This window comes from Carcharhinus amblyrhynchos, chromosome 26 (genome assembly GCF_965287045.1).
Source record: "Carcharhinus amblyrhynchos chromosome 26, sCarAmb.v2.hapA, whole genome shotgun sequence".
Classification (NCBI taxonomy): Eukaryota; Metazoa; Chordata; class Chondrichthyes; order Carcharhiniformes; family Carcharhinidae; genus Carcharhinus; species Carcharhinus amblyrhynchos.
Window position 1 is genome coordinate 28398712 of NC_137349.1, and position 13290 is coordinate 28412001.

Here is a 13290-nt window from a genome sequence, read left to right on the forward strand (position 1 = left end):
TTTAAGTGAAGCCTGTGATTTAGAGTTCTTCCATGTATTAGCCTGTTTTTCATCTTTCAGTTGGCCTGTTTTAACTTGGGTTATTTAAGTTGATGTAGGATGATATTGAAGCTTACAGCCCCCAAGCTTTCTGATTCGATTCTTGATCCACACGAGTTAACTGACCTCAGTGCAGCATTTGGGCTCCTGCGATAGGTCTGTGTCCCAGGGTTAAGATGGGAAGAACAAAACCACCATGTCCATACTTAAATGTATGACCAAGTCATAAAGAGGCGAGATAAAAATATTTTGGAACTGTCAAGGATTGCTTTCTCATTAAGCATGCTGAGGAAAATACCAGAAAAGTTACTATTGGATTTAGTTTTTTCTTAGTTCTTTGTAATCCTGAAATGATAATTGGCCTCTGATCCAGGCATCAGTGATCACTGCGCCATCAGAATTCAGTTGGTTAGATAAATTAATACTGAAGAATGTGAGTACCAGATTCCCGGAAGGCTCAACTTTTCAAATGTATGGGAAGATTTGGGGAAGATCTTTGGGATGTAGTGTTAGGTGAATGTACTGGAGTACAAGGGAAATGAAGTAGAGAATGTTTTAGTGTATATGCTTAGAAATTGTTTGTATTCCACCAAAGAAAAGGAAGTTGCATGGTAAATTGAAACCTAAACGATTTAACAGGGATGTTAGAAGTGAAGTTGAGAAACCTTTCATCAGGTATTACAAAATAACTATAAAGAGTTGTGACAATATAAGGTGCACTCAGGATGCCTGACTTCACTATTAGAAATTATATGAAGGCTGGAAAAATTATTGCAACATCAGTGATTTAATGCCACATCTTTTTTTCCCAATAATATCCAGAAAACCAGGAATGGATTAAAAGCCAGAAATAATTAAAGACTGGAGTTTGCCTTCTGAGAGATTTAAGAGAGGATTAGTTTTGAGAGCCATAGTATGGCTGATTTGCTATCTTTTCAAATTTAAAGATGATTCTTAAGTACTCAAATTGATTCTATCAAAAATTATTTTAACTAGGATTATAGGACTCTAATCTGAGTCTGTTAGGCATTATACCATTTCCTCTAAATTGACGGAAGTGGGAGCTATATTGTGTAAGTCATAAGGTTCAAATGTTTGATGGCTCTTTGAGGTCTGGATTAGTTCTGGTAGACTGAAGGGAAGTTCAAGTGAGTGAATGATTTAAGAAAAGGGGAAGTGGAGAATTATAGGCCTGTTAGCTTAATGTTGGCTTAAGGAAGATACTCTGAGACATTTTAAGGTATTAGATTTATAGTCATCTGGAGGGGCTTGGTGTAGAAACTGGAGACCTTGCTTTACCAATTCTTTAAAGAAGTACCTAAATTAGTGGGAGGCAATTACCTGTAGATGTTTAGCACCTAGATTTCCAAAATGGTTTTGCTATAGTACCATATCTTTATGAAATCTTGGGTCATTGTGTGAGACTGGTGGTCAGATGATTTTTATGAACATGATGCACAGAATTTTGGGGGAAAATATCTGGAAATTAATAAAAAATCAAAAGTTTTTTACAATTGCGCTAGGAAACTTGAGTTTTGAAAGAAATGATTATGAAACTGCTGGTAATTTTTGAATTATCTTCCATTTAGTTTACGTGTATCGAAGTCTTGAAATGCTGAGTCGCTGTCCTCAAATAATTTATGCAGCTCCTGCACTGTTTCATTGTCATGTCTTTGTCCATGTAAATGTCTTCACCAGAGATATTGTATACATCTTCACTACCCACCTTAGCAGTGTCATCATTCCAAAGTATGCCAACTTCTGAACCAGCTGTGGCTTTTGTGAAACAACACTTGATGCCACACTGAATCAGAGTTGGACCACTTGAATCCTAGGCTTCTTTGATCCATTGGGCAATGAGCAAAAGGTCTGGTTTCCTTTTGTGCTCCAGAGGGAAGCCATTCATTTCACTTTTTCCACATCCTATTTGAATGGCTGCAGCTGATACCTGTCACTTGCACCTGGCTTGTCATGCTTCTTGGGAATAATGATCTGTGCGATTATCATCAAATATTTTCTTGATGTGTGACATTTCATTTGACCAAAAAGTGATCAACACATAAATCCAAGAGGACCCTGTGCTTCCAATTTTTGGTTAAACCTTCACCCACCTTTTTAATTTTCATGGGCGGTCACAACTTTTAGTCATATGATATTCTTTGGGAGAGGTTTTAAGTTTGAAGATAATATACAGCAGCATTTTTAGCCCATATCCATTTGGCCTAAGCACGATGGTAAAACTTTTTTTGCTCATTGATGTTTAGATGATCAGTCTTCCTTTTATTGCCAAAGTTTGACTGAATGGAATGCCGAATGTGGTCTGGTCTGTTCTGGGGGTATTGCTTTTGCAGCCTTCTGATAGAAAGCTGCTGTACTCATTAGCTTGCCATCAAAATCATTGTGCATGTATAGCGTGAATGTAGTGCACTGACATGTATGTAAAGAGGAATTGCCATTTTGGAGGTACTTTGAAGATATCCTTGACATCCAAAGCTTCTGGTTGTTGAAACTTTGACTGCATTCAGAGACTTTAGTTTGTTTGTCTTGGGTCTTAACCTTGTCTTTTGACTTTCATGAAAATTTTAACGTTGATTTCATATGCCACTGCTCTGTCAAAGTGGTTCTCAACAACTTTTACCACGAAAGTTTAAAGGCCATAGTGTAACTTGCTCTTTTTGCTACATATTAAAGGTTAGTATGAAGAATCCAGCCGTATCAATAAGCAACTGGGAGCCAGCTGCTTAGTAAACCAGAGTGAAATGGACCCTTCTGTTATGGCTGTAATTCTACATATTGTGTATTCATATTTCAATTTAGAATAATTTATATTTCCTTCTTGCTGTATTTGATTGCAGGGTATGCATATAAAAAAAACTTCAATGTATTCGTTTCTGGTATCAGCGCAGGCATGGATTGGCTGTTACAATGAAGCACATTCTGCCAGGAATTTTAAAAAAGCAAGTAAAGCAAAAGGCAGATAGGGAAGGACAACTTTAATAATTGCACCGCATTTTACATTTTTTTTTAATTGTTTCTATATTGACGCAAAAGCATTCTGGGCTAATCCGTTTCATAGTCATATTTGCTCATTTGCTTTTGTCAATAAAGGGTTACTTTGATCAGAACATTGCAAAAGTCTAGTTACATATTAGACATGATAATAAGGCAATTTTGACTTTTCATCTCTGAAAGCCTGTATGATATTTAGAAAATTATGGTATCCTGGGTTGGCAATTGTTCACGATTTGATGGGCAGAGAAGGTTGTCATTAATAGGAATAGATCTCCATGGAGAAAATTATAAATAGTCTTGCAGGGCTTCATTTCAACACCATTGCTCTATGAAAAATAACTCAAGTGGATTAATGAAAGAATTCACAAGTTTGCAAATAATGCAAAAAATGCCTGAATTGTGAATATAGATCAGAAGAGGTTGTAGGTTGATTTTACGCTAATTAGTGTAATGGTAATTGAATAGCAATTTAAGCGTTTTTGAGGGCAACAATAATATCTAAATAGAAGAGTATTTTAAGGTGATAGTACTGGGGTCAACTATTTAAACTGAGAAAGCAGGGAATGTGTCCGGGTGTTAAGAAATTTTACGTGGGTTAAACTGTTTGATTTGATTTATTATTGTCACGTATATTAGCATACAGTGAAAATATTGTTTGCGCGCTATTCAGATAGAGCATTCTGCTCATAAACGAGAGTGCACAACGTAGTATTACAGTCATAGCTATGATGTCATAGCAGTCATCTCTAGTTGTACAGAAAGATTAACTTAATGTGAGGCCGATTCAAAAGTCTGGTGGACGCAGGGAAAAAGATATTCTTGAGTCGGTTGGTATGTGAGCTCCGACTTTCTCCTAATGGAAGAAGAAAGTGGAAGAGAGAATATCCAGGGTGCATGGGGTCCTTAGTTATGCTGGCTGCTTTGCTGAGGCAATGGGAAATATAGACACAGTCAATGGATGGGAGGCTAGTTAGCATGATGGATTGGGCGACATTTATGGTCTTTTGTAGTTTCTTGCAGTCTTGGGCAGAGGACAGCCATACCAAGCTGTGATACAACCAGAAAGAATGCTTTCTATGTTGCGTTTGTAAAGGTTGGTCAGGGTCGTAGCTGACATGCCAAATTTCCTTAGTCTTTTGAGAAAGTAGAGGAGTTTGTGAGCTTTCTTAACTGTAATGTCAGCTTGGGGGCCCCAGGACAGGTTGTTGATGATCTGGACACCTAAAAACCTGAAGCCCTCGACCTTTTCTACTTCATCCCTGTTGATGTAGACAAGGGCATGTTCTCCTCTACGCTTCCTGAAGGTGATGACAATCTCGTTTGTTTTGTTGACATTGAGGGAGAGATTATTGTTGCTGCATCAGTTCTCTAGATTCTCTATGTCATTCCTGTACTCCTTTCTTGTCATTATTTGAGATCTGATCCACTATGGTGGTGTCATCAGCATACTTGAAAATTGAGTTGGAGGGGAATTTGGCCATACAGTTATAGGTGTATATGTTACAAATGTGAATCTAACAGGATTTGGGAGCTGGTAGTGAGGATTGAATCTTTAGGAGCAGGAATAAGCTGCTCTGCATTCAATATGATTGTATAATATCGTTTTCCCCACATATTCCCATATCCCTTTACATCATTGATGTTTAGAAATTATCAGTGTCTTAACATACTCAATGACTGAGCTTCCCCAGCCCTCTAGGATAGAGAGTTCCAAAGAGTCACAAACCTCTGAGTAAAAAGATTTCTCTTCATCTTGAACCTAACTGGCTTTTGGTTTTATAATGTTTCAAGAAGGTGATAGACACATTTTTGAAAAATGACATGATCATTTCCAGGGGGTGGGGGAGACAGATAATTCTAGGAAATGACTGGTTTTGGTCCTGCTATGGTCTGTTTGATAGAAGGGTCAAAGGAAACCTTTGAGCACGACTACCGGGTAGACTAGTGAAGTTGATTACAACAAAAAAGTAAGTAGTAATGCCCTGATATTTCAAAACATAACAACTAAATTTGTAAGCAGACTTGGGTTAGACACGAAGGAGATCTTTCTTTTCACAAGGACATTGTCCTCTAAGTTTAACGTAGCTTGCAGGTTCTCAGCAATCCTTAAAGTGACACAGAAGTATGATTTACAAAAAAAAAGTCATTTATAGGGTGATTACATTTCCTGAAGCTTCTTAATTTGCTTTTCGTGATCATAGAGGAATTTTCCAGGGTTTTCTTATTGGCTAGTGTGTGCTTTCTCTTTATTTTTGCAGTGTCTATCGACACTACTGTTAGCCAACCAGTGAGTTGCGCTATTAGTCAAAAGGTTGGAGGGAGGGTGGGATTCACGACAAGAGGACTCATAACAATGATCTAGTTTATAGCAAACAAAGTCTATTTACTCAGCAAACAGAGACTATTTAAACAGCATACTACAACAAACTGTCTACTCAGCCTATCTAAGAAGAGTCTTCACAAAATACAGCATGCAAAACTACAGTAAAGTCTCCCTTCAAAAGCAAGGTTATTTTTCCAGCAAAATGGAGCAAGTGGAGGTTGGTTATATACAAATTGTGTAAAATTACTCCAATACATTTACAACAGTGCCATCACTAATTGTGATCAATAGGGGAATTAACCAACCATAGCATTCTGGCTGGAAATTGTAATATTTTATGCAAACCTTTTTGCCATTCCCAGTTGTATTGCATCACTAAGACAAAAGTACTCGGGTTTTCTGAGGCTAAAAATGTGCCTGGATGGAATGTACTTGATAGATCTGATGGTCTTTTACGTTTATATGAGAGGTTTAGATGCGCTGTGTTGCCTAATTGAAGAATTGCTTGCTAACACTATTAGTTGAGCTGAAGATAAAGGCAAAATGTGGTGAAGCTATCCCAACATATGATCATCAATAATTTTTTTTCGCTTTGTTCATTTGTCTAACATTCACAGGATGCAGGCATTGCTGCCAAAGCTAACATTTGTCCATGAACTCTTTTGAAGGTGCTTTTATAGTTCTGTTAGGCAAGGGATTTCAGGATTTTGAACCAATGACTATGAAGGAATGGTAATATATTTCCAAGTAAGGTTGAGTTTTTATTCTATCACCAGGATGTGGGTATTGCCAGTTAGGTCAGCGTTTATTACCCTTGTGGTTGTGAGCTGCCTTCTTGAACCACTGCAGTCTATGTAGTGTAATTATACCACAGTGTTGTTAGGGAGGGAGTTCCAGGATTTTGACCCAGAAATGCAATATGGTTCCGGGTCATTATGATTTGTAATTTGGAAGGCAACTTGGAGATGATGGCAGTTTCGTGCCTACCGTGTTTACCCTTCTAGGTGATCAGAGATCACGAATTTGGACTGGCAAAGAAGCCTTGCCAGATTGCTGCAGTATACCTTATAGACGGTACACCCAGCAGACCTATTATGTTGGTGATGGAGGGAGTGAGTGTTTAAGGTCATGTTCAGGGTGCTGATCAAACTGGTTTGTCCTGACTACTGTCAAGCTGCTTGTATGTTGTTGGAACTACATTCATCAAGGCTAGCGAAAATATTCCATCACATTCCTGACTCGTGTCTAGCAGCTCCAACAACATTCAAGAAGCTTGACACCATCCAGGACAAAACCTGCTGATTGCAGCCCCTACCACATGCATTCAACTCCTCCACCACTGACGAACAGTGGTAGCTGTGTATACCATCTAGAAGATGCGCTGCAGGAACTTGCCAGGATTCCTTAGACAGCACCTTCCAATCCATGACCACTACCATCTTCAAGGACAAGAACAGATATCTGGGGACACCATAATCTGGAGGTTCCCCTTGAAGTCACTCAACATCCTGGCTTGGAAATATATCACCATTCCTTTACTATAGTTGGGTTAAAATCCTGGAATTTCCTCCCTGGCAGCACTGTGGGTGCATCTACATCTCTGACTGCAGCAGTTCAAGAAGGCAGCTCACCATCACCTCCTGAAAGACAGCGAGGGACGGGCAATAAATGCTGGCATAGCCATCGATGCTCACATCCCATAAATTAATATTCCATCAAAAAGCTCTGGACTGGGAGAAGGTGCAGTTTGAATCATCCATCCAGTTAAGCCAGAAAGGTCTTGGGTTGCAAAAGACAATCTTGTTTCTGAAGATTTATTGGATTTCCACAGAGAGAAAAGAGTTTAAGAGGTCATGTGATATACCTTAATAAAGCAACAGCAGCTTTATTTTGAGTAATGTTACTGGATTTTTATAATTACACCTCTTTAAGGGAGCGTTCCCTGGAAGGGGTTTACTTGTGAGTTTGATTGAGGAGGGAGTCTTTTGGAGGAATGTTTTGTAAAACTCTAGGCAAATTGGACTCGCCTGATTCCCCATCCTCTTCCTTCAACTCCTCATCCAACAAATGATTAGCCGCCAATGACTCATCCTCAAAAAGAGAATTCCCCTCTCTATAGCACCAGAGTCTTGTCTGCTAAAGTTTTCTTTTCATGTTAATAAACCTTTTTAACTTTTAAAATCCCAAAAATGTTACTGGGCTTCTTTCTGCTGTGATCAGTACTTTCCTCATTTTCAAAGTATGAAAAAGAAGGGTATTTCATAAGCCAGTTTCCCTCTGGGATTTGGTTTGCTCAGCAATTAACATCTGCTGTGGTCATAGCAATGAACACTTGCAGTCATCATCAGTGAATGTCCCCACTTCTGACTTTATGAAGGGACGGTTATTGATGAAGCAACCAAAGATGGTTTTACTGTGTTACATGTAGAGATAAAAGGTTGCTTTAGTCAAATGTAAAATTTTATTGCAATAGGAACAGTATTGTTAGCACATAGAAATGTATGTTTACTACTTTCAATTCTGCAGGTAAGAATTTCAGTGTTTCTGCAGCATTTTACGTGCATTACCAATTCTACTGTAATGAATATGCCCTGTAACGTTGCACAGCTGAGGTGAATAAGAGAAAGTGCAATAGTTCTAGTGGAGTTTACCAAGGCTGGCAGTCCTGCAATTTTTTCCCTCATGGTCAGCAACTGAGACAGTGGAAAAATACTAAACTAAAATGAATCAAAAACAGAAATTGCTGGAAAATCTCAGCAGGTCTGACAGGTATTGATTTCTGTTTTTGTTTCAGATTCCAACATTTGCAATATTTTGCTTTTATCTTAAATAAAATGAGGGGATTACTCCAGCTGTTCATGAATACCTTTAGTGATGCTAATTAGAGAATTATTAGTGGAGGCACAGAGTAGGTTGCTGATTGCACACTTCTAGTATTATAGGTAAAGGGAAAAATCATGCCTCACGAGAGAAAACAAGAGATCAATTTGAGTTCTTCAGTTTTTCTTTAGTGTCTATTAGAATTTATATGCTAATCATTTCATTTTTGGTGTAAATACTATTAGCAGGCGACATCTGTTGGGTATTTTTAGAACTAAAATTTTCATTTTTTGCGCTGTGATCCTATTATCTGGTCAGGGGATTTTAGGTAATATAAAAATAGCAGAAAATACTGATTTTAAGATTTTGTTTTTTTACAGACTGAGTATCATACTGAAGATAGTCACTGGAGTGTGCTTAGTGTTTTGCAACTGAGTAATTTGTGATTTGTTTTCAGCTTTTATCTTTTGTCTCTGGACGCAATTAACTTCTAAAAGTTGAATGTAATTAATGAGCCTTATTCCACAATCAATATAAATAAAAACTCAGATTTTATAAGATGTTTTAATTCTTTTGTAAAGCATAACTTTAATCTTTAATAAAATGCCTGATGTATATATGGTCTCATGTTGCTATTTGTATTTCTCTATGTTCATGGCATGTTTACTCTCGTTCTACATTTTACTCCCTTTATCAATTTTTTGGTTTACTCTCATTCTACATTTTTCTCCCTTTATTAATTTTTTGGTTGCCTTTGCTGGCTTCTGCAAGACTTGTTACTGCTTTTTGTAATGTTGTGAGCCACCTCTTGATCTAATGCTATTCCCAACTTGATGAGTAAGCCATAAGTAGTCCTTTCTTGTGAGTTTTAGTTTCTCATAGACTGCATTTTTATTGGACATTTTGCATCATTTCTCTAGATGTTTTTCAGTGTTCATTTACAATCCTACCTTTTTTGTCTATTTATCCAATTTATCTTGGTCAGTTCCCCCCTCAAAACTATGTAATTGCCTTTGTTTGTGATTGGAGAACGTCACTTTCAAATTTAAGTTGGAATTCAATGATATTGTGATCACTATTTCCCAGTAGATCTTTTATATCAACGTTAATTACCCCTGCTTCATCCCTACTTCCAAAGCGCATTGGTCCAAGAAACTGTCACAAAAATTCTATAAACTCATATTCTGGACCATTCTTGCTGACTTGATTAAGCCCAATCTATGAGAGGAATAAGTCCCCACAATTCTTACATTGCCTTTGTTAAAAGCTCCAAAGATTTCTTGTCTAATGCTCTGTTCAGTTGTACAACTACTGTTAGGGGACCTATAAAGTATTTCAGATTGTGCTTCCTGACTCTTGCTATTTCTAGTTCCTGACCCATATTGACTCTTAATGATCTTCTGAAGCCAAATCCCTTCTCTCTAAAGTCCTTAAGCCATCATTTGCTACCTGGACTATCCCCCCTTCTTTGTCATTTTGTTTGTCTTTCTGAAATGTTATGTATCCTGGCGTACTTATTTCTCAACGTTGATTGCCTTGTAACCATGATTAGATTTAAATCATTTACCTCTTTGTGCCATTAGTTCATCTATCATTAGTGATGCTTCATGCATTCGGGTAAAGAATTTTTAATTTCCTTCCTGCAAAAAGGTGCAGTGAGAAAATGAGTACATACTTTCATGAGTGGGGGGATGGAGACAAAAAACAAAGAAAAATTACAGCACAGGAACAGGCCCATCAGCCCTCCGAGCCTGCACTGAGCACTAATTTAAAACCCCCTACCCTTCCGGGGACCATATCCCTCTATTCCCATCTCATTCATTATTTGTCCAGATGCCCCTTAAAAGTCACTACTGTATCCATTTCCAATACCTCCCCCTGCAACAAGTTCCAGGCACCCACCACCCTCTGTGTAAAAATAAAAAATCTGCCTCGTACACCTCCTTTAAACCTTGCCCCCCGCGCCTTAAACCTGTGTCACCTAGTAATTGATTCTTCCACTCTGGGAAAAAGTTTCTGACTATCCACTCTGTCCATGCCTCTCATCATTTTGTAGACTTCTAACAGGTTGCCTCTCAACCCCTGTCGTTACAGTGAGAACAAACCAAGTTTCTCCAACCTCTCCTCATAGCTAATGTCCTCCATTACAACATCCTGGTAAATCTTTTCTGCACCCTATCCAAAGCCTCCACATCCTTCTGGTAGTGTGGCGACCAGAATTGAAGACTATATTCCAAGTGCAGCCTAACTAAGGTTCTATAAAGCATCAACATGACTTGCCAATTTTTAAACTCAGTGCCCCAGCTGATGAAGGCAAGCATGCCACATGCCTTCTTGACTACCTTCTCTACCTGCATTGCCACTTTCAGTGATCTGTGTACCTGTACACCCAGATCCCTTTGCCTATCAATACTCTTAAGGCTTCTGCCATTTACTGTATAGTTTCTATCTGTATTAGACCTTCCAAAATGCATCACCTCACATTTATCCGGATTAATCTCCATTTGCCATCTTTCCGCCCAAGTCTGCAACTGATCTGTATCCTCTGATGTCCTCATCGCTATCCGCAAATCCACAAACTTGCTAGTCAAACCAGTTATGTTTCCTCCAAATCATTTATATGTATATTTCAAACAGATGGAAGCGTTTGTTTCCTTTTTGCTTTTTCTGCCTTTCTCACCTTATAGGAATTGTTCTTGCTCTACTGCAGGGGAAAGTGCTTGCTTTTTGAGTATTTGGTACATGGCTAAGGTTTCTTTCTATTTCTAAGGTTTAAAATGTACAAATTGATGGTAAAGTTAATAAAGAAAAGCTATGTAAGTGAATATAATTAGGTAATTAATCAAAATACATTAAGGATGGCATGACAGATGATGTGACAAAGTTGAAGCATGCAGAGCTTCTGGATGCCATTGTGATCCAGGGCAAGCATCATTATGAAGTGCTTTGAAAAATTAGCCATGGCAGGCATCAACTCTGGTCTTCTAGATTGCTTGGATCCAGAGCAGACGCCATCTCCTTGGCCCTACACTCAACCCTTGAACACATGAATAACAGGGAAACATGTGGGATTCCTATTAATTGACTAAAGCTGAGCCTTCAACAGCATTATCCCAACAAAAAACTCATCTCCAAACTTTTGTAACCTAAGGCTCGGCTTCTCCTTCTATGACTGGATCCTTGACTGCCTAAGACTGCGATTGGTAGGATAGGCAACAACACCTCCATGATCATCCTCAACACTGCTGCCCTGCAAGGTTGTGTCCTCAGCCCCTTACTATACTCCTTGCACATTAATGACTGGGGGGCCAAATTCTGCTCTAACTACATTTTCAAATTTGCTGACGACACCACGTATTGGGTCAGATCTCAAGCAATGACAAGATGGAGTACAGGAAAGAGATAGACAACCTGATGACAATCTCTCCCTCCAAGTCAGTAAAACAAAGGAGCTAGTGATCGACTTCAGAAAACATACTGGAGGACATGCCCCGTCTCCATCAAAGGTGAAGAAATGGAAACTGTCGAGAACCTCAAGTTTGTAAGTGCTCAGAACACCAATAATCTGTGCTGGTCTCTCCATGCTGACGCTATAGTTAGGAAAACCCAGCAACGCCTCAGAAGGCTAAGGAAATTTGGTATGTCTACGACTCTCATCAACCTTTACAGATGCGCTGTGGAAAATACCCTTTGTGGATAAATCACAGCTTGGAATGGCTCCTGCTCTGACCAAGACCTCAAGAAAGTACAAACGGTTGTGATCGTACCTAGTCCATCCATTGGCCTGGTAGCCTCCCATTCATTGATTCCTGCTGCCTCAAAAAAGCAGAAGCATTATCAGGGACCCATGCAATCCAGACATACATCCTTCCATTGAGAAAAAGATACAAGTCTGAGAACATGTACCAAATGAATTGAGAACAGCTTCTCTCCTGCTGCCATCAGACTTTTGAATGGACCTTTCATGCATAAAGCTGTTCTTTCTCTTCATCCTATCTATAATTGCAACACTATATTCTGCACCCTGTCCTTTCCTTCTGCCGGTTGTATTCTATGAATGGTAAGTCAATGCCATATAGACAATGGTTTTGTATGTATGGCATGCAAAAAACAATACTTTTCATTGTATCCCAATAAATGTGACAAAATCAAATTAAGCACATCCGCAGTAACTGTTTGCAGCTTGAGGAACTTCAACTCAGTGTCACTGAGCTGGAGGCTAAGCCTTAGACACCATGACACATCAGGAAGGGCAAGTTACCTGGATGCTTTGTTAGAGGAGAGAGTCGTGCCACTGAGGATAGGGTTTTCTGAATTATTCAGTGGTCAGTGACTGGAGGATGTGACTGCAATTGAGAAGGGGAACCAGAGGGTAGGAGTGTTAGCCTCTATAATTGTCCAATAGTTTTTATGTTGTCTCAACTTGTTTGGATGAGCAAACTGACTAAGGCACTGTGGTACAGGGAGCTATTCAAGTGGGGGGGAACAAAAACAAAACTAGTAGTAATAGGGAACAGTATAATAAGGGATTGACATTATTCCCTGCAGCAAAAAGAGAGTCAGTCCAGACTGTGTTGCCTGCCAGGTGCCAGGGTTTGGGACATTTGCTAAGGGATGGAGCGGAACTTGCAGTGGGGAGGAAGGATCCAGTTGTAGCTCTACATGAGAGTATGAGGAGTTAGGCAACAAAATTTAATTAAAAGCAGGATCACAAAAATAATTTCTGGATTATTACCTGAGCCACGTGCAAACTGGCACAGGTACATGAGATTAAAGATGAATGTGTGTCTCGACTAATGTGGGAGTAGTGGGTTCTGATTTGTGGGTCACCTAGCACCAATTCAGGGAAAGTGGAGGCTGTATCTTTGGGCTGATCGGTTCCTGAACCATGCAAAGACCAGTGTTCTTACGAGCCATGTAACTTAAGTAGAAGGGGTTTTAAATTAAATGGGCCAAGGGATCAAATATGGAAAATGTGCCTTATCAAAGAGAGACAAGGTGAGAGAGAAAAATATTTAATGTGGGAAGTGAGGGTCAGAGAATGGCAGCAGGGGACAGAGGCAAAAAAAAAACCGAAGATCAGATGTTTCAAAGAT

At 39.1% G+C, this 13290-nt stretch overlaps 1 protein-coding gene across 2 annotated transcripts in view; it reads left to right on the forward strand.

The window, feature by feature from the left end:
• arid3a (AT-rich interactive domain 3A) overlaps positions 1–13290 on the forward strand; it is a 105595-nt gene that overhangs the window by 28366 nt on the left and 63939 nt on the right. The gene's annotated exons all lie outside the window — the stretch shown is intronic.